General features: G+C 39.4%; 1 pseudogene; it reads left to right on the forward strand.

Annotated features, from left to right (window-relative positions):
• The first annotated feature begins 1446 nt into the window (after positions 1–1446).
• Positions 1447–26871, forward strand: LOC149249694 (extra-large guanine nucleotide-binding protein 3-like; annotated as a pseudogene).
• The last annotated feature ends 988 nt before the right edge of the window (positions 26872–27859 follow it).

The following is a 27859-nucleotide window of genomic DNA, read 5'->3' on the forward strand; positions in this document are numbered from 1 at the left end:
AGTTCACTCATAAAGATGGTGCAGGACAGGGGGAGCAGTTCAACAGGGGGAGTGTGTATGCATTCCTTTGCCATTGATGTCAAAGGGGGAGAGCAGAAGAATATTGCCATCAATAACAAAGGGGGAGATTGTTGACATAGATTGTCATTGATGTCAATATGGCAATATTCGAGGAGCCAGAGGAAGCAAACAAAGCCATCAGAGGAGCAAAATAGAGCCATCAGAGGAAAAAAACAGAGCCATCGGAGGAAACGAACAGAGCTATCGGAGCAATGAATGCCAAAGAATACACTATCGGGAGCTATCAGGAGCAATATAGTGTATATGCATGCAAATACACTATCGGAGCAAAGTATGGCAAAGAATGCCAAAGAATACACTATCGGGAGCTATCGGGAGCAATATAGTGTATATGCATGCAAATACACTATCAGAGGCGCAAACACATATATATATGCCAAATACACTATCGGAGGCACAAGCACATATATATAGGCTATATACACTATCAGAGGCAGAAAAACTTATATATATGCAAATACACTATCGAAGGTGGAAACATAGGTATATCGATATACACTATCGGAGGCGGAAAAGATATATATATCGGAGTATAGAGGCGGAAAATATATATATAAATATATATATATATATATATATATATATATATATATATATATATATATATATATATATATATATATATATATATATATATATATATAGATATATATCGGTGATATTGTAATCGGCAGGTTCTACATCGAGCCACTACCCGAAATCCCCGACAACGACATATATGTGCGGACCCGACGACAACATTATGCAATGGTTTAATGTTATATCGCATCCGCCCATCGCAATAATACAAAGGGGTGTCACCCTTGAAAGCGTTGATTGCGATATATGTTGTGGACCCGATGCAACATTACAATTTGGCTTAATATCATATCGCATCCATAGGTGAATCGGCCATCGGCCATCAGGAAGCTGCGACTGTCGATTGCGATATATGTAGTAGACCCGATAAAGTTATAAATGCGGGCGTAATAAATTTGAAGTCCGCCCTTTAGCGTTTCAATTTTTTTTTTTATATATATTCATGCGTATTACATTCGTGACCATAAAGAGGCGAGTCCGCATTCTCGGTGCATCCAACCCTCCACCGTTGATCATCCCTTGGATCCAATGGTCTACATATATTTCGGGTGGACATGTAGCTCGAGGAATACTCGCCCAAAAAGTGGTATCCTCTTCCTTCTCGTTGCTACGTGTCGCTTGCCGAGTGGAATCGAAAGCCATCCTCTAAATACCAGTTCTCGCTTATGCCCCTTTCGAAATACCACTTGTGGTATAAGAATATATGTATTGCGCGAGGTTTTTGAAGGCCAAAATGCATAAGAAATGCTCCCAATAGTTCAGAAGGCCTGAATGATGCCGATTGCGATGGCGGTGGTGACATGGCAGCTTTCTCTGTGTATTTCGGTCCTCGCCGTTAAATCAACGTGTCCCAGGAGTGTTGGTGAGCACGAAGAGACAGAGGAAGCAGCAGCGACCGAAAAGCCAAGAAGCCGAATGGTAAGCCAGTGTAGAGGAAACCGAAAAGCCAAAGGAATGAAGAAGTGGGAAGCCAAAGGACAAGCCAATGCAGAGCAAGTTGAAGCGAGCGTTGAAGAAGCCGAAGAGCCATTGGAAAGCGAAAATGAACAGTCAGAGGCATCAGGAATACAAAAACAGGAAAAACCAAGGAAGTGGGTGAATAATCAGAGTGAGAGGAAGTGGAAGTTCAGGAAGAGGCGGGAGAGGTAGGAGAAGCAGGAGAACAGGAGTGAAGCAGAAGCTCAACAGGCTTGGGAGCAGAGAACTACAGAAAAACAGTGTATACCAGGTTAGGGTTGGAGCCCACAGGGTTGGAGACTCAGGACTAAAAGGATTGGAATCCTTGGGAGTTAGTGCTCCTAAGTGCAGAACTATTGCCTTGGCAAAGCAGAGTTGGTGCTCTGAAGGTTGGAGCCTCAGAAAAGTCCAAGTTGGTGCTTGGCAACTGATTTCAACTATTTATATATTGTATCTATTTCATTGCACTATTTGTGTTAATAAAAGCATTTATTCCAGCTATCTATTTATGTGTTCCATATATACATGTTTTGGTGATAAAAAGAAAAATTAATAAGAAACACTTATTCACCCACACACACCCCCCCCCCCTGGCTCAGTATTTCCAACACAACCCTCGGGCTTGCACCTTCAAGCTTGATCACAACCACTTCACCTGTACACCTTAAATTTTTGTTTTTCAATTATGTTTCTTGACTTAGCTCTTTAGACTTGATCTCCTACATGTTCGTTCTCTATATTTGATCAAAGAAAGATTTTCCCTTCTGGCACTTCAACTTCTGCAACTCTTGTTATTCAATGTTCAATTGTCACATGTTAGGCTTGTTATATGTTCAAAGAGAAGGTTTGCCCACCTAGCAACTTGTAGTTATCACTGTAGATTTATTTTTGCTACATACGGATTTTCAACACACTTATAACCAAATAGGCCTTTAAAACCTTGAAGTTCAGCTTCCTGCAACCTACCAATCTTTTCACTAAACACTCACCTTATGCAGCCCACAAGCCTACCACAAAAGTTGTCCATGATAGCCCTATTCTTACTATACCTATTTCCATAATAGGGCTCAATCCTATCATCACCTTAACACCACAACTACTTCAACTAAAAACTCCCTTAACACTGCCTTAGTCAACCAAACTCAACCTCCAAAGATATATGAAATAGTTCTACAGAGCTCGGCCACGTCAAAAATATGACCAGAACTTGGTCTACAACAAGACTGCAACTTCGACACAAACTTGACATGAACTCAACCTTCAAAACATCACAAACCAGGCTTGAACTCGGACTTCAATGCACCAAAACTTGGCCCTAAAACTAGACCTAAATTTGTCCTTCAAAACTCCAGAACTTTGCCCTCAAACTAGGCCTAAACTCAACCTTCAAACACCAGAATTCAACCCCCAAAATAGACTTGAAACTCAACCTCAATAGGACTGAAGTTCAACCTTCAATAGGGCTAAAACTCGCCTTCAGTAAGGTTGAAACTCCTCTAGAATAGATCTGCAACTCGCCTTCTAACCAAGGCCAAAAACCTTAGCAAAGAGTGCCAAAAACCCTTCCAAAGATGAGCCAAAAACCTTTCCCACATAAAACCTCTCTGACTCAGCTTCACTTTACTTGGTTCATGAGGTATGAAACTCATAACTGCTCCTTCACTTGCTTAGACAAACCTAAATTGGCTTGAGCGAGTGAGTCCTAGGTTCCTCCACATAACGCCTATATATAGTGCATTTGACCCCCAAAAGCAAGGTCGATTTTCCCACTTGTTGGGCCAACTTGTCCACTCACTAGGTTGTCTTGTGCAACTGAAAAAGAAACAAAAAAAAAAATGTATAATGAATATTCAAAAAAATCATTTCTCCTCAACCATGAGGAGTTAGAGGGAGTGTCATATACCATTGGAAAGGTCTCAGAATAAGCTTTCCAACCATATATATTATGCTCCCATTTGAGCTAGGTAATTGGAGTAAAAATGCATTCAAAGATAGGGTATCTAAATGGGGCATCAAAAATCCAAAACCAATATTTCCAGAAGGTGTGTCATATATTGTTTAAAAGGTCTTGAAATATGCTATTTGACTATGTAACTTTCTCTTTCATCTGGATAGCCTTTGGCAACTTCACGACCCATGACTTTGTAAGGTTGGTTGATGACACTCCATCTAGTTTGGAAGAAGGCGAAATTAATTCAAACTCATCTCCACAAAGAGTTTCGAGAGGAAAGGTCCTAATACATCAGTGAAGAACAAGAATATAGAAGGCATGAAAGACGGTGATCAGCTTATTAAAGAACCAAGGCTTCCAATCACTTTTGTTCTAGTTAAAGAAGAATGTATGCTCGAAAATTTGGCAATAGGGATTGGATTTGATGGATTTGCAGAGGTTGCAGAAACAAAGGAATATTTACAAAGAAAGTTGATTTATGAGGATGAAACACAACCTATTGAATTGCAAGCAACTCAAGAAGCTATTGGGTTGGTTTTTCAAAAGAAAAGGGATGTTAAAATTGAAATAATTATCAACTCTTTAGCATGTAGTATTCAAAGAATTACAATTTTAGAAGATGGGAAACCACTGGAAATAGTATTGGACCTAGTAAAAACAAATGTGCAACTTGGAAGTATATATCTTGGAACAGTTAAAAGACTTCTTCCCCCATGAGTGGTGCATTTGTGGATATTGGTAGTTCAAGGGTAGCACTTCTGACTATAACCAAAAACAAGGAGCCTTTTGCAGGGGTGTAGTATCGACGTGACACTAACTTTTGGGTGTATGCAAATGGTTCATATGAAGAAGGTCAAAATAATATAAAAGGAAACATATGGGGCAAGGCATTTACAGGGTTGATATGTTATTTACTGTCGTTACCTACCCCTCAGAGGAAGTATCATGGCTTGAGGGAAAAAACAGATAATCATTCAATCAAATTTGTCCCAAAATACTTGGAGCGGAAAAAGATTCAAAGGCTCTTGTTATTTGAAGATGAAGACTCTGGCACTAGTACAATTTTCAAGCAAGTGAAATTTTGCTACAAGGATGAGAATTTTTCACAATAGGAATTGCAAAACATCAAACTGATGATATAGAGCAACCCATATCAATGCTTTAGCATATTGCTTGAGGGGCGTGAGTGTTTTGAAGAGGAGCACTTAGCATATATGAATGGTTCCAGTGTACATGAAAAAGTTTTTGCCTTAGATAATGTTGTTTTTCCACGACACTGGAGTCTAGGTTAGAATCTTACAATCACTAACACTACCAATCCAAGTATCACAACAAACTACTTTGCACAGCGGAACAATAAATAGCAATAAATCAAAACGTGCACAAATATAGACAATTTTTTACAAATTTTAACTATCCAACTTTGTTATATTAACAAACTGATAATAAAATTTTCTAGGGCTCTCGTACCAAGCATAATGCCCCCCATACATCCATTGATACAAGACTACAATTGGGACATGGTGTCAACAACTATGACAACCAAACTGCCCCAACAAGATATATTGATTGTTTGGTTGATGCAGCATGCATTCTCAGCTCCTCTTGGTCGTATCCTGAACACACTTGCATGGTCCTTCGACTCTCGATCTACAACAACACCAACCTGCCTCTATCAATGAACCAGCTCCATTAGGTCATCGAACACCGTTCCAACTGCTCTCTAGTTTATCGTTATTCCTTCAACGCACCAACACATTGAGACTCCTGTCAAGTTGTTCAAAACTCCATTTGTGAACAACTCTCAACTGCCCACTAATGCTCCTCAGCTCCTTTGGGACTTCTTTCCCACTAGGTGCTCCTTAGTCCTTCAAGGATACAACTCTTAGGGACTTTCTTCCCATGTGTTGCTCAATGAAGACACACTTAGGGCACATAGCGTTGCCACCTATCACTGTCAAACATCCTTAGCCAACAATGAACTTGGGTTGATGTAATATGTTGCCCTAACCTTCTTCCTTTGTCCTTCAAGGATCAGTTATGAGCTTACAAGTCTTCACCCTTCTTGCAGCTGCCAAATTCCTTCTTGTCAACTGACCTAGGGCTACTTAGACCATCCACCTGTTGCCTTCCTAATAGCCTTAGGATGACCTTCCAAATATGTCCTCTTCTAGGATCTCATCCTCTTAACAAACACATCAAATATGAAGACAAGCATACATCATTTTCTGCTTCAATTTTCCTTGGCTCTTGTGCACTTCTGGTAGACCTGGTTAGGGTACACGTCAACCCTAATTCCCTGTTGTACTCACCCGTGTTTACCCTCCAAAACAGGCCCAAATATTGCGCTGCTCTTCCCTGGGCCTATGGCTTAGGTTGGGATACCTTCTAGGCCTGTCAACCTTCTCCAAACAACTGAACTGAACCCTGCAATACAACAAAAAGGCTTTGCGACTCATTTCAGAGACAAACCACTCTTAAATACCTTTGTCCTCCTTCAAGATCAAGCCTTCTCTCTTGTGCTGGTAATTCTGAGCATGGCACCTAGAGTCTAGACTCTTTCTAGGCCTCTCAACGCTCCATAAAAAAGAACTCTACCATTTGCAATTCCACAAAGAACTTGTGGCCCAATCTGAAGAAGAAACACCTCTTTCTTGTGTACAAGATCTACCCAGAAAAAACCTCTTCTTCTATTGCCAACTCCTACAAAACTCGACCTCGTTGTCCCAAAGAAAACGAACCAAACTAAGGTTTCTCCCCTACTTTGCTAGGTATCTTGTGTCTGCAACTAGAACAGAGATGTCCTCCTTTGATATGTTTGCACTTACATTATGAGAATGAGGTCTCTCCTCATTCATATTTATATGAGTTCATGTGGAAACGACTAGCTCATTCTTGGGCCTCCTTTAAGTCAAGTCGACCCTTCATATTAAGCCACATTTGCCCACACATAAATAAAAAATTATTATCTCCATTTCTACAAGGCATTTTACTATACTTCGAGTTGCTCCTCGTTCCTTTAAGGATGCCTTCCAAACTTTAAGAGCCAAGTGCCCAAATTCCCTCATGGTTTTGGCCCCATGCCTTTGGGTACAAAACCCCAACCTTGGGTTCTAAGCCCACAAACCACATTTGTGAAGCCCATTCCCACAAAACCCTTTAGCCTTAGGTTTGGAGTACCTCCCAAGCTACAAATCTCAACACTCCCTCTTAGTAAGGGAGGTACTTCCAACACTATGAAGTCTCCATCAACATACTTTGTAGAATGAATCAAAATATCTCAGTAGTGCCTCTACCTCATCTCATCTAAACCTGAAGACCTCAATACTTCCATAGGGTTGCTCCCTCTAAAGCTTGAATCCCTCTAATTCTACGCGAGCTCCACAGGCTCAACTTATTGCTGATCTCGTGTCCTACAAGTTAAATTTGAGATGCGGTCGAACACGGGCCATTATCACCACAACCCGATTTTGCAAGCACTCATCCTCCTAGATCAAACACAACTCATGCACATCCCTTCGATCTCAGATATGCAACATCACAATCCAATGAAGAAATTAGCTTGCCAATGTACAGTCCATCACATGAAGCAATCTAGACCATACCAATCTTGTCCATGCCAAAGAAATCCTCAAGCTATCCCAATGATCCATGGCAAGTCAAAGAAAGTCATGATCAACAAGTTGCCTTACAACAAATGGTTGTTCACCAAGCTCTCCGCCTGTTAGCTCTCTGTAATTTCCCTAGGCTAAGGAGAGAAATTCAGAGGTAACCACAAACCACTTAGAAGTTGGAATCTAGCCCTTCCGACTTCATAGAGGACTCTCTCTGTCTAATCACTAGATGTTAGGCTAGGTATGAAGCTCACTGGGTATGAGTTTTAAAGATCTACTGGCAAAAAAGAAAAGGAATCCATTGGGCAATACGGTCAATAAAGTTGATGGTTTCCAGTGAGAGGAAAAGAGAAAGAGGGATCTTCTACAAGGGCAAGGTAGCTAGTATTTTTGGAGTTTTTAGTCAAAATAATTGTACAGGATGATTGAGAGATAAATGGAAGATGACATGCAAAGAATCAGACAATAGGATAAATTCTAAATATCGTTTTAGCAAAAAACATATATGTTTAGCAAACTAAAACAGAGCATCATTTAAAGTGAATTCTAAGTCAATATCTTTGTTTAACTAAACAAGAAGATACATTTCAAAGCATGATGGATAACATAAGGAACTTACAAAACCAAGAAGCACATCTCCAAAGCAACTAACACAGGAATCCCTGTAAAATTCAGCCTTTGTCCTTTCATTCACTGGAAAATCATGAAAATACAATGCACACAGTGTTCTTCCTTCTCAAAACTGACCAACCCTTTGCTCAATTACAATTAGATCATAAATAGACTAAAGAAAAATCAGTTCCCACCTCTAGGGACCAAATTCCTCAATAGGATTTCAGTTTCTACCTAATGCAATGAAAATATAACTGATTTCTGAAAACTAGGGACTATTTGACTAAATCCTTTTTAAGCTTATTTACATTAAATATTCAATCCAAATCGAGCCTATGAGTCATTAGATGCTTCATTAAATTTACCAAGACCATAAATAAATAAATAACAAAAAAAAATGCAATAGGTTTTGACTTGGATAACTCGGTCAAAATTATGACTGTCTAGAAGTCCTAATTCAACAGAAAAACAAAACATAGCATAAAAGTGCAGCACTCCATGCTTGAAGTACCTTTGGTCAATCTCTAGGTTGCTTGATGACTTCAGCACATGTGAACAGACATGGACATGGACAACTACCTCCTTAGAAAATTTATTCCATCATATAAAACCCCAAACTTTGACAATTTCATCTACAGCCAAAAACGTAGCGCCAATGAGAAAGCACAGCGCCATCTGTTTTTCATGGTTTTGAGCAACAGTGAGGTCCCTGAACAAGCTGCATGGGTTGGTGATGACGTTGACACAATGTTGATCCTATTGTAGACTTCTTTGAAGCCCCTTTTCACCAAGAAAGAAAAACTTTCACCTTCATATCAAAAACCCTAACCTTAGTGCTTGGCTAGGACACAAAACTGATGTATGAGCTTCTTCTTTTGAAAGTGACTTAAGAATCCTGACTAACTGTGTTTGCAAGAGGGACTTCATGCAAAATATAATCATCTTTAACCTCAAACCCATTAACAAGCATACTTAGGCAAAAAATAAAAATCAAAACTGCCTTGTTTAACCCTTTTCTAGCATTCAAACTTTGGTTGCTTCAACCAACATGTCCAATTTACCTCTATCCTTCTCCTGCATCTCTTTCAACTGTTGTTTGGTATCCCTTAACTCCTTCCTCATGGTAAGATTCTTCTTGCATATATTCTTTAGTTGCCTATGTAGTGGAAGGGACCTCTTCAACATATATTTGGCATTGTCCATTGTTGGTTGGTAGATGTCCAAAAGATCACTCATTTGTTTCCTAGCCATTTCATCCTGCTACTTGAGCTTAGAAATCTCCTTGTGAGCCTTCTTCAATTGCATTCTCAACATGTTAAAGGTATGATTTCCCTCATCTATCTCTGTCTTCTCTTCTTCTTGCGTTGTCTTCTCTTCCTGAATCTGTAGTTTTTTGGCTGAGGATCTAGTGACTCTAGCTGTTGGAGCTTCTGCCTCCTTAATATCCTCTTTTACTATCTTTTATTTGCCCTTGGATTTGGTAACAATTGGTGTAGCTTTAGCCACTGGTTCATCTTCACTAGGTCTAGTTGTCCTTTCTAGAACAACCTTCTTTAATTCCCTATTTTCCTATTGCAACTATGCAATAACCATATGGGCCTTCTTTAGTTTCTCTTGCAATTGTGCAATATCTTTGTCTTTATCATCAATAACCTCATCTTTTGGTATAGTTTCCATGGCTTCAAATGTCTTCTCCAAGGGCAACTTCTTTGCAACAGATCTAGTAAGGGGCTTCTTGGGGACAACCACTTCTTCAGAAGGAAAATGCAACTTCTTACCTTTCTTCTTCTCTGATGAATGAACTGCAATTAAAGGCCTTTTCACAGAAATTCCAGTTGATGATTGAATGTATTTTTCCACTACTGAGGGTGTTTCCTTCTTGCTCAAGGAACTGGTTGGTAAGTCAACTACTAGGTTTGAAGAATATACAAATAACTACCATGATTGATTTCTCTTATTTAGCTTCTCCAACACCAGCAATTTAGTTAAGGAAAAGTGGAAAAGGGTAGGTTCCACCTGGCTTTCTTTTCCCTGCACTTTGTCTGCCATCTTGCTGAGACTCCTAAATAGATAGAAGGGAAAACTCAAGGGGTTTTTTCCTTCCTGTAAAATGCATCAAAAGTCTAAAATGGTATTGATATATCCTCCCAAACCTACCTGTAGAGCCTCTAACTTGCACCTAATTATCCATCATTACCTACAACTTTTCCTCACTTATCCCTCTCTTTTGCCCTATTTTCCTCATAAACCTACCCAGATCATTACATTTGATGTCTTTAAGCATGATTGGTTAACTTTGCTAATGTTTGACTGTTTGTCTAGATTTTTGACATATGCACAGAGATTCCGCAGCTGTCTGGCAATTCCGCAGCCATTCAGCAATTCCGCAGCTATCTAGTCATTCCGCAGCCTTTTCATTGATCTCTATGTTCCATGTGTCATTTTGCAAAACGAATCACATGGGCACGTGGGAATGAAGGTGTTAAAGGTTCCTATGCTATTGGTTCGGTCAGCAATGCAACGCACACCTCCGGTCAACGTGGATCAAACTTCGGTCAACAAAGCCAGCTCAAACGGTGCTGCGTAAGCTGAAAGGTCACGTCACTCCAGATGGCGATTCCTCCACACTACGCAGGTTATGGGAGACAGGATCCAACCTTGGATTCAACCTCCATGACGACCGTACCCTCCAGATAAAACACGGACCTGTTGACGTGTTGCTGTGCCTTTAATTAGCATGACTGTTAGTTAATTTCTCGTTTCATGTTTTACGCAGTAGGCAGTTGTTCATACGCCTATAAATCCAGCGTCTGCGTACGCTTAAGAGTTAGTTTTTTAGTTGCTGTGTTTATGTAATTGCTGCAATTTTAGTGTATACAGAAACTCTGTTTTAGAGCTGCTGTTTCAGCACTTTTTACTGTAATTTCTGCATATGAGTTAATAGAAGACTGTGTTGTTTTGACTTCAAGTAGCTGATCTTTCCTTGGGTTTTGTGGATGGAGGGCCCCCATTCATAACAGCCTTTGTACAGTAACTTTATCTTCATGTTCTTGCCATTTCCTTCTTTCGAATTCAGCAATTTTCCTTTTCTTTAAAACATGTACAGTTTTGATTTACTTTCACTGTCATTTCATTTCCAGCATTTACTTTGACTGATCAGGATTGTTTTCTGCAGGTGTTAGCCCGGGAATTGTGTGTCTTTGTGTATTTGCTTTATCTCTGATGGTATTTTCAGTTGTCATATTCATAGTTGCTGCCTTTACTCTGTTTTTCTGACTTGATTTCTAGTTTAGTTTCTCAAGTTGTATGCTAACATATTGATGGTCTCCTTATCATAAGTTGTTCATCTTTAAGAGATCAGAATACTAATAGAGTACAGCTTGCTTTGAGTAGTTTTTTGACTTATATCACTAACTCTTTCTTCACTTGTTACACATTACAATGTATGTTGGAAGCAGAATGTTGGAGAGAGGCACAGTGGTGTTATAATTTGTCATCTTAGAGCTTGATTACTTTTTAGACTGATATCTAACTACTTCTTAATCGTGTTTCACATAGTACTATATGTTGGAAGCAGAGAGTTAGGAAGAGATGAACATTATAACTGGTCTTTAAAGTGGTTTTTCTTATCTTTTTATTGCAGCAGCATGAGTAGTGACTAGTGCCATTAGAAAGTGGTTCTTTGCTTTCAGTTTCATTTCAAGTTATTTCTTTCAAGCTTTTTCTTTGCAAGTTTAGAAGGTAGTTAGAAACCACCAGTAACACACACTCACTCATTTAGAAATCACCTTACACACACTATCACTCATCTGTTTATAAAACCTCCATTCCATCTTAGGAAGATAAATTGACCACAAACAACACCCCAAACGACAAAAAGATCTAAGAGGTTGCTTAAGTACATATAGTACACCTTCACTTCATCAGCTTACGAGCCCCGGGTTGACAATTTATGATAGCAATTTAGACAACACTAAATTGACTAAACATTTTGGCGCCGTTGCCGGGGAAGTGAAATTAAGTAGCCATATTCTTAGAAAAAAAAACATAAAATTTCAAGGAAAGAAGTTGATAACCTATCAAAGTATGTTCTCCTCTTGCACTTCAAAGTGATCTGGAGGATCAGAAAAGAGAAAGTTATTGATTTAATAGTTTCTTGAGTATGCTCTCTTCTTGCACCTAGAGTGACCTGGAAGATCAGAAAAAGAACTATTAACTTGACTTGAAGAAAAATAATAAAAAAATGACATGCATAGAGCTAGAGATTCTAGGGGAAGGTTTTTAGCTAGAGCTCGAAGTTCAATTTTTACAAGTCCATCTGCTTCAAGGGATAGACAAGAGACACCTCCCTCATCTCCAACCGACACTCCTAGCCCTAGAATTCCTAGAATTCAAGAGCCAAGAATTGACTCTCCCACACCTTCTATTGAATTTGGACCAGGAAGAGACCCTTCTCTTTCTCCTACAGAAAGACCAATTGTAATTGAGGAAGTAGAATCATCTGAAGAAGAAGGAGAAATCTCTTCTCATTCACCCTTTGTAGAGGAACCAGAAGATCTTGAAATCCCTAGGGGAACCATCATGGCAGAGGAAGAAGGAGGTGGTAGAGGTAGAGGTAGAGGTAGAGGAGGAGGAGGAAACAACAACAACAATGGAGGAGGTAGAGGTCCCCTTGGAGGAGGAAATAGAGATGGGGATAACTCATTTGGGTTTCCCATTGTTAATGAGGATTCCCGAGCTACTATGAAAAACATATCGCCATCTGTCCTCCCAAATTTCCATGGGTTAAGAACTGAGGACCCTGAAACATTTTTATTTGAGTTTGAAGTTGTGTGTCGAACTTATGACTATCTGGATGACTCTCAGAAACTCAAATTGTTCCCTTCAACACTGAAAGATCAAGCTTTGAAATGGTTCATGGGGTTACTCACTCAATCCATTAGGTCTTGGGATGAAATGAAACAAACATTTTTGGATAGGTATTTGGACTATTGTATGCCTACTAATCACAAGGACGAAGTATTTAAAATGATACAAAGAGAAGATGAGAGTTTAGAAGATTTACTTGAAAGATTTCAATATAACCTGAAGAGAGCAAAAATGAGTAACTTGGATGAAGAGACCTTAAAAGCCCTCCTATTAAAAGCCATTAGGGATGAATGGATAGATATCTTGAACATGATGGGGAAAGGGGATATATCTCAACTTTCACTCAATGATATAGCAGAACTATGTATCCATCTCTCAAGGGGAAAATCAAAAACTCAAAAAGGGCCTAGAGATCCTTCTCTCCTTAGAGCAAATAAATCTGCAACGGGATCAGTAAGTAGGGCTGAAATCGGCAATATGCTTGATGAATTTAAAACTGACATCTTAGGGAGTCTTAGTGAACAATTAGATACCCTTAAGATTCACAATAAACAAAAAGCAGAAGCTGAGGCTTTAGCCATCTTTTGCCCGAAATGTAGAAAGAAACATGCTTTAAGGGAATGTCCCTTGGATGCACACGTTGTAGAAACATGCGTAATTTGCTCAGAAACTCATGAGACCAAGGATTGTCCTTCAATTCCTGGCCTCAAAGCAGTCTTTCAAGAGGATCCAAATACACTTGAATCTCTATGTTTTGTTACAAGGAGACCTTGGCAAGGGCAACAGAATCAAGGGTTTAACAACTCTATGAATTTTCAAACCCAACCAAATTGGAATCCTTGGCAACAACCTCAAAATCCTTTTCAAGCATGGATGCAAAGCATGCAAAATCCTTATGGGAGATTTGCTCAATTCTATCAATATCCTCCATCTTTTCAGAACCAGCAAGCTCCACAACTTCCAAATCAAGGTCAACAACTATCATTACCATACCCTCAACAACAACAACCTCCTCCACAAAATCAAAATTCTCAACTCTTGCTTCAATCCCAACAGAAGTCAAATCAACTTCCCTCTCAGCCATTACCAAATCCCAATAATAGGAACCCTCAAAATGCTTACATGATGGAAGGTCAACCATTCCCTACCTATATGGTTGTTCCTCTCAATGAAGTACAACTCAGATCAGGTAGAATCCTAGATCAACCTTCCACAAGTGGTCAACAGCCAAGCATTTCTGAGGAAGAATCTCTTAAAGTAAATAAGGATTCTGAAGTATCACTTCAAAACCAAAATATCCAAAAAGAAAAAGAATCAACTCTCACAACTCCCATAGTTGAGCAACCTACATCTTTAGCTACACCTCCTTTTCCTGAAAGATTACAAATTGACAAAGGAGTGGAAAAGCAAATTTGGTTGCCTGACTATAGTTTTCTAGATGAATTGAAGAATGTCTGTATCAAGATCCCCTTGTTACAAGCCATTAAGGAAATTCCCATTCTAGCAAAGACAATAAAGGAGTTGAGTTTGAAGAAAACAGGAAAGAGAACCAGAGATACCAAAAAGATACATCTGGTTGGAAAAATTGCAGACATTATGATGGGTAAGATTACCATGCAAAAGTATGTGGATCCTGGTAGCCCTATTGTCAAAACTCATATTAATGGGGTTGAAATCCCAAATACTTTGATTGACTTAGGAGCCGCTATCAACATCATGAGTAGACAGACCATGGATCAGTTAAAGCTTCCTAACCTTCTCTTTACACCTACTTTACCGCAACTTGCAGATCGATCAATCATCAAACCTGATGGTGTATTGGAAGACATTCCAGTCTCCCTAGACTCTTGGGAATATCCAGTTGATTTTATGATTTTAACTCCCAAGAACAATCTAGGAGGACATCCTCTTATCTTAGGAAGACCTTGGCTAGCAACAGTTGATGCTTTTATCAGTTGTAGGTCTGGAGACATGTATATATCAGATGGTAATTCCACCAAGAAATTCAACTTGTATCCTCCAGCAAAGGCAATAAAAGAAATAGGAGAAGATGAGTGGGTCGATGATGAGGATACTATACAACCTGTTCTAACCATCTCTGAGATCAGTGAGGACAGTCAAATTCTAAATACATTGGAAAATTTTGAAATATCCTTAGAATATGACTCTACACAGTTTCAGTTAGATGCAGACATTGAATATCTCTCCTCTAGACAAATGTCTCTCTTCTCAATGGAAGAGTTTGGTAGTTCTACAGTTGAAATCCTTCCAGGAAAAACATTGAACACTAACAGAAACTTGGAAAGACCACAACAAGAAGAATTAACCAAACTTTTGCAAAAACATTCCACTGCATTTTCATGGGAATACACTGACATGAAAGGAATCGATCCTAAGACTTGTATTCATCACATCTATATTGAAGAAAACAGCAGACCTATTAGGCAACCACAGAGAAGGATGAATCCAAACCTTAGGGAAATTGTGAAAGAAGAACTCCAGAAATTACTCAAGGTAAACTTCATTTACCCCATTTCAGATAGCCAATGGGTTTCTCCCTTGGTTATAGTGCCCAAAAAGAATGGTAAATGGAGAGTTTGCATTGATTATCGAGAATTGAACAAGGCAACCTTAAAGGAGCATTTCCCTCTACCTTTTATTGATCAGGTACTAGACACTTTAGCAGGTAAAAAGTATTTCTCATTCTTGGATGGTTTTAGTGGGTATAATCAAATTCAGGTAGCACCTGAAGATCAAGACAAAACCACATTTACTTGTCCTTGGGGAACTTTTGCCTACCGAGTACTCCCTTTTGGATTATGCAATGCACCTGCTACTTTTCAAAGGGCTGTATTAGGTATCTTTTCAGATCTAATCCATGATTGTGTAGAGGTCTATATGGATGATTTTACAGTTTACGGTAATACATTTGAAGAAGCTTTGGAAAATTTGGAAAAAGTACTGATAAGATGTAAGGAAACAAATCTTTCTTTAAGTCATGAAAAGTGTTTTATGATGTTTACTGAAGGGATTGTTTTAGGACATCATATTTCAGGAGATGGGATTAAGGTTGATAGATCCAAAGTAGAAGTCATCTCCAAGTTACCTGTTCCAAATTGCCAGAAAGATGTTAGAAGTTTTCTTGGGTTTACTGGATATTACAGAAGATTTATTGAAAACTTCACTAAGATAGCATCTCCTCTTTTCAAATTGCTTACCAAAGACTGTGAGTTCAAATGGGATCCTGAGTGTCAGTCTGCCTTTGAAACTTTAAAGACTAGAATATCTGAAGCACCCATCTTAAGGGGGCCAAATTGGAAACTCCCTTTCCACATTTCTACTGATGCTTCAGATACAGCTCTAGGAGCTGTTTTGGGACAAAAGGATTTGATCCCTTATGCCATTTATTACACCAGTAAAATTTGACTCCCACTGAGTTAAATTATACTGTTACAGAAAAAGAGTTCTTAGCTGTGGTACATGCGATCAATAAGTTTAGACACTACATAACCGGCTATGAAACTTTTGTCCATACTGATCACTCTGCCATAAGATATTTAATGAACAAACCTGTTACTAATGGCAGAGTTACAAGATGGCTTTTACTTTTACAAGAATTCAACATTACTGTGTTAGATAGACCTGGAAAACAAAACACAGTAGCTGATTTCTTGTCTAGAATCCAAAACACTAATGAAGATTCTCCAGTAGAAGATAAGTTTCCAGATGAGTACTTGTTTGCAGTAACTACCAAGACTCCTTGGTATGCAGATATTGCTAATTATCTAGTTACATGGAAGCTACATCTACACTTATTTCCTAATGAGAAAAGGAAAATCATTCAGGAGAGTTCACATTATTCTTGGATTTCTAATGAATTGTTCAAAACAGGGCCAGATTGTATAATCAGAAGATGTGTTCGGGAAGATGAAATGCCTGACATCCTTAAGGCATGTCATGATGAACCATGCGGCGGGCACTTTGCTGACAAGAGGACAGCCTATAAAATCCTTTCTCTATGATATTATTGGTCTTCTCTCTTTAAAGATGCAAAGCAGTATGTTAGAAAGTGTGACAGCTGCCAAAGAGTTGGGAGACCAACTCCTTCAAATGAAATGCCACTACAGCCACAGGTATGCATCGAACCCTTTGAGAAATGGGCTCTAGATTTCGTTGGACCTATTAATCCACCATCAAAGCAAAAGAAGTATATATTGGTTTGTACTGACTATGTTACTAAGTGGGTAGAAGCAAAAGTTTTGCCTTCTGCCACTGAAAATTCAGTTGTTCAATTTCTTTTTGAGGATATTTTCACTCGTTTTGGTGTCCCAAGAGAAATTGTAACAGATCAAGGAAGCCAATTTACCTCTAAATTGATGGAGAAGCTGATGGAGGAATATAAGATCAAGCACAGAACATCTACTCCATACCATCCGCAATCAAATGGCCAAGTGGAATCTACCAATAAAGTTCTTGAAGGCATTATCACCAAGACTGTTCATCTTCATAGAAGAGATTGGGCGGAAAGGCTTCCTGAAGCCTTATGGGCCTATAGAACCACATGGAGGAACACAACAGGACATTCTCCCTATGAACTTGTTTATGGGAAGGAAGTCCTGCTCCCCATTGAATTCCAAATCAAGACCTTCAAGATGGCAGTCCAATTGGGGATGAGCCTCTCAGAAGCCCAAAAACACAGAATGGACCAGCTAAATGAGCTAGATGAAATAAGACAAGATGCAATTCTAAGGACCGATCTAGTTCAACACCAAAGAACTAAATGGCATGATCGACACATCAAAGAAAGAAAGTTTCAGAAAGGAGATTGGGCTCTATTGTTTGATTCAAAGTTTAAAGACTTCAAAGGAAAGTTTCAAACTCATTGGCTTGGGCCATATGAGATTGATGAAGTCTTTAGCAATGGAGCAGTTCGAGTGAAAACTATTGATGAATTTCATACTCCTCTCATTGTGAATGGCCATCGCTTGAAGATCTACCAGAAGCCACTCTCAAAAGAGGAATTTGTCAAGTTGTTTAAAGAAGATTCTGCAATCAGGTTGGTGGAGAAGGATTCTTCTCCTCCATCAGCCTAATCTTTGGTTTTTGAAAAAAAAAAAAAAAGAATAAATGTATAGGCCTGAAAACCAGTCTCTGATTGGCAGTCCTATGCAGAAAATCTGAGGTGAAAATCAGGGTCACCTGACACCTCACATTTTCCAAAAAAATCTCTCTCTCTCCTTATTTCATCTCATTTCGCCATTTCATCCACTTCATTCACCATCTCATTCATCCAATCACTCTCACTCCACCTCATTTCTTTCCATCCATTCATCCATTACATTCCATCTCACCAATAAGGTCATTGTCAGATTTATTTCACACAGCTAAAGTTGTTTTGTGCAGACAGAAGGGTATCACTGCAGTTTCCGCAGCTGAGGAGCAATTCCGCAGCCAACATCCCAATTCCGCAGCCGATACACTTTCTGCACCTGCATAAAAAAACAGTCTGTTTTAAGAAGGAATCTGCAGTCTAAAAATCATCAGCAAAAATTGAAAAAAGGTCAAGTAGCAGCAATAAACAATGAAAGGTTGGTGTCAGATGAGCAAAAGGAATCAAAGCGCGGATACATAAGGTATGATCTAATTTCTAAACCTACGGTTATAACATTTTGCATGGTTTCCGGATTGTGTTTTTAGCCATTTAATGTAATGATTGCCAATCCTCTCCATTACTCGACCAGAAATCCGCGTATCTCTCAGCCTTAACAGTCCCTATTCATCACGATTTTTAAAACTCAAACACGGCTGCTCTTCCATTTAAACTCTTGTACCTGAGTGACGTAGACAATTGTACTACGGCTCTCTGCGTTATGATTCCGCAGCCAAATGTACACTCATGACCGATGTCTAAGGGACTTAACCGTTTCTTCCCATTATTCATAACCCTCCTACGCATGTATAATCTCATTCACGCTGTTGATTCACTTCCGCATTTCCCTTGTTTTCCACTGCTCTGCCTTATTCACTACTCTGCCACCGTAACCATACTCTGTTTCATTTTTTTCTCCTTTGCTAAACTTTGACCACTGTTGTGAGTATATTACGGCTGTTATGTTGTGCTGAAGCCACTGTTGAAGCCGTATAACCCTTTCTCCAAAGTATTAAAACAGAGCCGTAAGACAAGCCAGAGAGCTGATGGGTAAACTTTTGAGGGCAGAGCCAGAGGGCTCCAAATTTCTGGAAGGATATCCCCAAGTCAAAGACGCTTTGCAGAAGGCAAATTGGCTCCAGTGCATCCAAAAATTCAAGGGTTACCATAGAGAGGTCACAAAGGCTTTTGCACGTTCTTTCAGAGACAAAGACAACCAAGTGGAGATAGGAGATCTGAAATTTACAGTCACCGAAAGCAGTTTGGCACAGGCCACTTCACTACCACAAACTGGGGAGAGATGGTTCAAAAACCGATCAGTACAAGACCAGCAATGGAAGCAAATTCTGAAGGATCCAGGTATGGACACTAGCATTTTTACAAAAGGAATCCCTGTTAGTCTTGTCAAAGAAGAATGGACAACTTTGCTTCTGTTAGTACAGAAATTCTTTACATGTGAAGGAAGATTCGGAGTTTTGTATGTTTACCATGCCAAAATTATGATGCATTTCTTAGGAGAGCATGACATTAACCTTCCATATTTTCTACTCTCAAGCCTTAGGAAAATGTGCTCAATAGTCCAAAGAAACCCAAGAAACATTGAGCCACATTTGTATCATCATGGGCTTGTCAAGATACTAGTTGAAGAACAGTTGAAAGCAAAAAGAGATACATGGGAAAGATTTCTTGTAAGGAATCATTTCCAAGAGATAGGGGAAGCCTCTGGTGGTTCACCTCAAGTGCCTAAAAAGAGTAGAAGGAAAAGAAGAGAGGAAATTACCCCAGAAATTGTTGTCCAATTAGAAACTGCTGTCCCTGAGACTGTTGTCCAAGAAGAAATTGTTGCACATCATTCTGAAGAAGAAAATGACCCTGAGCCTGCTATAGATATTGACCAAACAGCCCAAGAAATCATTACAGAAACCCTGCAAGAAATTGTCCAAGAAGCTGCTCAAAAGAAAAAGGAGAGTAGGAAGAAACAAAAGAAAGATAAAGGAAAAGCTATAGCTCAAGAAACCTACCTTACTCCTGAAAATTCCAGTGAAGAGGACACTCAGCCATTGGCACATAGATTGGCCCAACTTCATGAAGCTGCCCTTTCCAAGAAGATGCAAAAACAAAAGCAAAAACAACAAAAGGAAAAACAGAGCATCACCACCGTGAGGAGGAGCAGCAGGCTACAAGGCAAAGTGGGGGCCACAAAGGATAAAGAGTCACTCATTATTGACTTGAGCACACCTGAAAAGGTTGCTACAAGACTTGACTTTGAGAAAAGCCCTCCACATGTTGAGCATGTTGAGACTAGTCCTCCACGTGAGGAAAGTCCTTTTGAGCATGAACCTGAATTTGAGCATGAGCCTAGTCCAAAGAGGTCACCAGAGATTGACCCAGATCAGCAGAAAGTTTATAATTACCTGGAGACGTTAGAACAAGCTGCTGCTGGTCCAAGCATTGTTCTACCTTTTGAACAGCAAGTTCACTCACTCAAACAGGAAATTTTTGAGCTTGAAGTTTTAAATCGCCACATCATACAAGAGAATGAAAAACTGAAGGAGCAAGCTAAGGTGGACAAGATGGTCCACGATAATACCATGCTTCATCTGGGCCTTTGGCAAAGGGAAAACAGAAAGCTAAAGAAGAAATGCAGGAAGCTAAGCAGAGCTTTGGTCAATATAAAATTCAGATGCTTGGTGAGGAAACCAAGAGTCAATGTGGCCACACAGAGGAAGAGGAGAAGACTAGATGTCTTAGCAGAGGCATCTCAGCAGGTGGATTAAACAATGTTTTCGTTGCATGAGGACATGCAACACCCTCGTAGTGGGGGTATGTAGAGCCTCTAACTTGCACCTAATTATCCATCATTACCTACAGCTTTTCCTCACTTATCCCTCTCTTTTGCCCTATTTTCCTCATAAACCTACCCAGATCATTACATTTGATGTCTTTAAGCATGATTGGTTAACTTTGCTAATGTTTGACTGTTTGTCTAGATTTTTGACATATGCACAGAGATTCCACAGTTGTCTGGCAATTCCGCAGCCATTCAGCAATTCCGCAGCTATCTAGTCATTCCGCAGCCTTTTCATTGATCTCTATGTTCCACGTGTCATTTTGCAAAACGAATCACATGGTCACGTGGGAATGAAGGTGTTAAAGGTTCCTATGCTATTGGTTCGGTCAGCAATGCAACGCACACCTCCGGTCAACGTGGATCAAACTTCGGTCAACAAAGCCAGCTCAAACGGTGCTGCGTAAGCTGAAAGGTCACGTCACTCCAGATGGCGATTCCTCCACACTACGCAGGTTATGGGAGACAGGATCCAACCTTGGATTCAACCTCCATGACGACCGTACCCTCCAGATAAAACACGGACCTGTTGACGTGTTGCTGTGCCTTTAATTAGCATGACTGTTAGTTAATTTCTCGTTTCATGTTTTACGCAGTAGGCAGTTGTTCATACGCCTATAAATCCAGCGTCTGCGTACGCTTAAGAGTTAGTTTTTTAGTTGTTGTGTTTATGTAATTGCTGCAATTTTAGTGTATACAAAAACTCTGTTTTAGAGCTGTTGTTTCAGCACTTTTTACTGTAATTTCTGCATATGAGTTAATAGAAGACTGTGTTGTTTTGACTTCAAGTAGCTGATCTTTCCTTGGGTTTTGTGGATGGAGGGCCCCCATTCATAATAGCCTTTGTACAGTAACTTTATCTTCATGTTCTTGCCATTTCCTTCTTTCGAATTCAGCAATTTTCCTTTTCTTTAAAACATGTACAGTTTTGATTTACTTTCACTGTCATTTCATTTACTTTGACTGATCAGGATTGTTTTCTGCAGGTGTTAGCCCAGGAATTGTGTGTCTTTGTGTATTTTCTTTATCTCTTATGGTATTTTCAGTTGTCATATTCATAGTTGCTGCCTTTACTCTGTTTTTCTGACTTGATTTCTAGTTTAGTTTCTCAAGTTGTATGCTAACATATTGATGGTCTCCTTATCATAAGTTGTTCATCTTTAAGAGATCAGAATACTAATAGAGTACAGCTTGCTTTGAGTAGTTTTTTGACTTATATCACTAACTCTTTCTTCACTTGTTACACATTACAATGTATGTTGGAAGCAGAATGTTGGAGAGAGGCACAGTGGTGTTATAATTTGTCATCTTAGAGCTTGATTACTTTTTAGACTGATATCTAACTACTTCTTAATCGTATTTCACATAGTACTATATGTTGGAAGCAGAGAGTTAGGAAGAGATGAACATTATAACTGGTCTTTAAAGTGGTTTTTCTTATCTTTTTATTGCAGCAGCATGAGTAGTGACTAGTGCCATTAGAAAGTGGTTCTTTGCTTTCAGTTTCATTTCAAGTTATTTCTTTCAAGTTTTTTCTTTGCAAGTTTAGAAGGTAGTTAGAAACCACCAGTAACACACACTCACTCATTTAGAAATCACCTTACACACACTATCACTCATCTGTTTATAAAACCTTCATTCCATCTTAAGAAGATAAATTGACCACAAACAACACCCCAAACGACAAAAAGATCTAAGAGGTTGCTTAAGTACATATAGTACACCTTCACTTCATCAGCTTACGAGCCCCGGGTTGACAATTTATGATAGCAATTTAGACAACACTAAATTGACTAAACACTACCCTCAAAGGTAAAATACCTCTGAATTTCTTGCAAAAGCTTGTTGTGATGTTCAAGTAAATACTCCTTAGGAACAATGGATCCATACCCTTTATCTCTATACTCAGGCTTCAGAAAATCTTTATAATTGGCAATATCAAGAGGCATGCCCTTGAACCACTGCTCTCCCTGAAGGGGAATCTCTGTTGCAGTTGATATTGTGACATCTGAAACTGGAAAGGTGATTTCTCCAATCTTAGCCTCCAACCCATTAAAATTCATAGAAAACTCCTTAGTGAGTTGTACATTCCTTGATTTTTGTCACAAAATTTGATACATCCAACTTGCTCAAAGGCAACTCTAATAGCTAGGTCTGCATTGATGAATGTGAGGTCTTGGGGTTCAAACCTAACAATGGCACCTCCCTTATGTCTCCTTCCCTCTAGAGTTGACATGGTTTTTTGCAGCAGAGGGATACTCTAGGGTTTCTAAAATGCAATCTCAGTGTAGGTTTATTTTGTGCAGCAAGTAGGATGGTAATGATGATAAGGAGCTGCAAAATAGGGTTGTGTAACAATTGAGAATGGGAAACCCTATGAAACAATTCAATCAACACAAATTACCTCTCAAAAACCCCCAAAAAAACTATTGGTTGCTTGGTCCCAGCGGGCAGGTAAAACACAGTGAAATTGGAGAAAGCATAGTGAGTGTGCAGAAAACGCAACGAGCATAAAAATTTAGGAATTTGCAGGGTTCCTAGGCATTCTCTAAGCACATGCGTGCAATTTGAAAGTTATACAAAACCAGGGCTTCTAACAAGACAAGAATTTTTACCTAGATGGACAGATAATTTGATCTTCGTTTTGAAAGAAACGCAACGCAGGTGGGTGAGTGCAGTGACTGTCTGCGAGCATAGCAAAATCCCCTGTCTCCTTTGCGCAACAACCTCTAAACACCATATAGCCAAGTTCCAATGAAGAAATGAAAAGTTGTGAAGCTTTTCTGAAGATAAATCATGCATTCAAACTCCCAATGTGGCTAAGTGCCGATTTGATGGCCGATGATTGCGATTTGAACTTGAAATGATGAATGCCCAGCACCTTGTCAGTAGCAGAACGCCTAACTTTCTAACTGTTGTACCAGTAATGATGTCATGATTGATCAAGATTTGACACCCTAACTGACTCAAGATACTCTACAAATTTGTGCCCATGATGACAAGGCATGGCAGCACGACCTTGCTCATGATCTCTTGATGTAACTTGACCCTAGACCTACTTAACTTGACCCCTTGGGATATAAAAGACCATTTTTGTAACTCTTCACACACTTTGCCATAATTACATTGAATAATGAAAATTTTATTCTAAATTGAGACTCATAGCTTGATCTTCTACAAGATCATAGCCAAACCTTTATACATTTGTCAAATAATTTAAAAGACAAACTTGTATTTTCTACTACTATGACTATAAGATACTAACACTACCAATCCACCAAAACTCCCAGCCTATCTCACTGTCAAGTCAATCAAGACCACATCTCCATGTCTTCAACTAAAACCTTTGCTCCATGATCTAGACAATCTCAGCTCCCTCTGAGTTGCTTCATTGTGCACACTCTGATTCATTGGCCCTGCAAAGTAGCTTTGATACCATGTTGAAAATCATGAAATTCTAATCTGCTAATATGAGCAAATCTTAAATAAAATTTCTTCTCACATAAACACATAATTTCTCTACTAGATGCAGTGGAATATAAAATGCAATAAATCAACGCTTGCACAAATATAGACAACTTTTTCCAATTTTTAACTGCCCAACTTTGTTATATAGACAAATTGTAATACAACCATCTAGGGCTACCATACTACGGATAATGGCCCTCATTCTTCCATTGATACAAGACTACAACTGGGACTTCGTGTCAACAACTATGACGAGCAAATTGTCCGAACAAGATACACTGATTGTCTGGTTGATGTAGCACGCTCTCTCAACTGCTCTTGGTTGTATCTTGAATACACTGGCTTGGTCCTTCAACTCTCGATCTGCAGCAACACCAACCTGCCTCTATCAATGAACCAACTCCATTAGGTCACTAAACAAAGCTCCAATCTTCTCTCTAGTTGATCATTAGCCCTTCAATGCATCAACACATTAATACTCATGTTGAGTTGTTCACAACTTCGTTTGTGAACAAATCTTAATTGCCCATTGTTGCTCCTCAACTCCTTTGGGACTTCTTTCCCACTAGCTGCACCTTAGTCCTTCAAGGACACAACTCTTAAGGAATTTCTTCCCACTAGTGTCTTCATGTGTTGCTCGATGAAGACACACTTAGGGCACAAAGGGCTACCACCTATCACTGTCAAACGTCCTTCTCCAACAATGAACTTGGGTTGATGTAATATGCTCCCTTGACCTCCCTCCTTCATCCTTCAAGGATCGATCCTAAGCTTACAATTCTTCTCCCTTCTTACAATTGCCAAAGTCCTTGTCAATTGACCTAGGGCTACTAAGACCATCCACTCGTTGCCCTCCTAACAACGTTAGGATGACCTTCCAAATATGTCCTCTTCTACGACCTCATCCTCTTAACAAACACATCAACAAATGAGGACAACCATAAATGGTTTTATCCTTAACTTGTCCTTGACTCTTATGCACTTCTCACACACCTAGTTAGGGCGCGCATTATCCCTAATTCCCTGTTGTACTCACCTGTGTTTACCCTTGAAAATAGGCCCAAATATTGCATTGCTCCTCCCTGTGACTGTGACCTAGGCTGGGTTGCCTTCTAGGCCTCTCAACCTCCTCCAAACAGCTGACTTGAACCCTGTAATACAACAAAAAGGCTATGCGGCCTATTTCAGAGACAAACCACCCTTAAATACCTTCGTCCTCCTTCAAGATCAAGCCTCTTCTCCTACGTTGGTAATTATGAGCATGCGGCCTAGGGTCTAGACTCTTTCTAGGCCTCTTGTCCCTCCACAAGACAGAACTCTCCCATCTGCAATTCCACAAAGAACCTGCAACCCAATCTGAAGAAGAAACACCTCTTTCTTGTGCACAAGATCTACCCAGAAAACACCTCTTCTTCTGCTACCAGCTCCTACAAAACCCAACCTAGCTGTCCCAAAGAAAACACACCAAACTAGCGCTTCTCCCTCACTTTAGTAGGGCTCTTGTGTCTGCGGCTAGAATAAAGATGTCCTCCCTTGATATGTTTGCACTTGGACTATTAGAATGAGGTCTCTACTCATTCATATTTATCTAAGTTCATGTGGCAACGACCAACCCATCCTTGGGCCTTCTTTAAATCAAGCTGGACCTTCATCTTGAGCCACATTTTCCCACACATAAATAAAAAATTATTATCTCCATTTCTACAAGGCCTTTTTTTGTGCTTCAAGTTGCTCCTTGGTCTTTTAAGGATTCCCTCCAACCTTTAAGTGCCAAGTGCCCAAATCTCCTCGTGGTTTTGGCCCCACATCTTTGGGTACAAAACCCCAATCTTGGGTTCTAAGCCCACAAACCACATTTGTGAAGCCCATTCCTCCAAAACCCTCTAGCCTAGGGTTTTCAGTTGCTCCCAAGCTACAAATCTCAACAGATGAAAGTGATGATAAAGAAGTTGCTCAATGTACTTACTCTCTCAAACCAAAATTGAAACATTTTTCCAATTGACTTCTAGAAATTATGGAATTGGGGGATTTAGATGTTTTTTTCCTAATTGCAACACGTGAGAATGCCCCAATAATTGATGAGATGTGGACGGACCCTGCAATTCAGGCTACGTATGCAAGAAGAAATGAGTTGCATGTCCTTCCTGATGTTGTTGGTTACTTATTGGAATGAGTTGTTGAGGTATCAAGTAATGAATACAATCCATTAGAATCTGACTTTATATGCTAAAGGAGCGACTCAAAGTAATGACTTAGCAATTATAGAATTTTCACTTAATGATCATAGTCCATTGTTAGAACCTTATAAAGAAAACCTTGATTTTCCAACACCACTTATGCAATATCACCTTAGAGTAAATACTAAAGGATTAAATGAAGGATGTAAGTGGTTGGAAATGTTTGTGAATGTACGAGTTGTAATCTTCTGTGTTGCTATAAGTGAATATGACCAAATGTGGGTTAAAGACAACAGTGCCTTGAGAAATAAGATGATCTTGAGTAAAGAACTCTTTGAGAATGTTCTGAAGAATTCATGTTTCAACAATAAACCATTTTTTAAGAGAAGTTCAATAAAGTGTCGCATATTGTACGTGAGAGATTTAAGGATTTTAGTCCAGTGAAGGCGCATCACAACAATCAGTGACTGGCCCATCAAGCTTACCTTTATGTGGAAATGAAATTAAAGGATCTTTATGCATCTCTTAGCAGTCATAGGTTGTTTGTATGGAAAAACAAGGCTTGAGATCATAGCATAGTGAATGAAGCCTTCAAAAATATTCATGAAATTTTAAAGTGGGTTGCATTGGTGAAAGAACAAATATTGCAATACCCAAACATGCAATTGCTTGAGGACAAGCAATGTCAGGAAGGGGGGGATTGTAATGTCCTCTTCTAATTAAATGGCCCAAGGAGGAAAAAGTAGCCTATCTAATCCAATGGGCTATAGTCTTTTGTAAAGGGGGAAATCTGTTATTTGATGTTATTGGGGTAGCATTAGAGAATTTGGGGTAAATGTAGGGAAAATTGTTAGCCACTCAAACTCAAATTAGGAGGGAAGACCCCAAAGGGAATCTAAAAAAGGAGAGAGGATAATCATTTGTATCATCATGGATTGTTGATCTTTCTAATTTGTGATTTGAGGCTCTTAGAGGGCTTTATACCCCATTTTCTCAGATTGGTTTAGGTGGTGAAAGATTCCACCCTAGCCAATCCATTCTCTTCAATCTATTGACATAATTTCTGAGACTTAACTATGTGGCAGCAAGGGTTTGAGGCATTCACTGAACAACAAATTCATTTCTAAGGCAGCATTGTGGCAGCAAATCAGTTCTGAGGCAATTTATGAGGCAACGGCCCACCCCTAGGGTATTCTCAGAAGCATAGGCATTATTTGCGAAGTGAGCCTATTCTAAGATAATATCTAAGGCAACATCCAAGCCCTAGGGCATTAGTAGAGGCATAGGCATTATCTTGGCGGAGGAACCAAGTCTAGCACATTATTTGAAGCAATGACTACCCCTAGGGCCATACCTATGAAAGTGAACTACCTATGATGTCAAGGTAGCAATTTATCTAAGAATTTTTTTGTGACAACATGTACTTCTGTAATACGAGGTCAGAACCCCACCCTGTATAGCAGCAAGTTTATTTTTAGTTAGCGAAGGAAGCATATAAGGTTGTGGGTGACCCTATAGGTTTGCCTTAGATAGGGAATGGTCGTCCCTTGTAGC

The sequence above is a fragment of the Pinus tabuliformis genome, chromosome 7, assembly GCF_031772625.1.
Source record: "Pinus tabuliformis cultivar Carrire ecotype Pingquan chromosome 7, CPIR1, whole genome shotgun sequence".
NCBI classification, from domain to species: Eukaryota; Viridiplantae; Streptophyta; class Pinopsida; order Pinales; family Pinaceae; genus Pinus; species Pinus tabuliformis.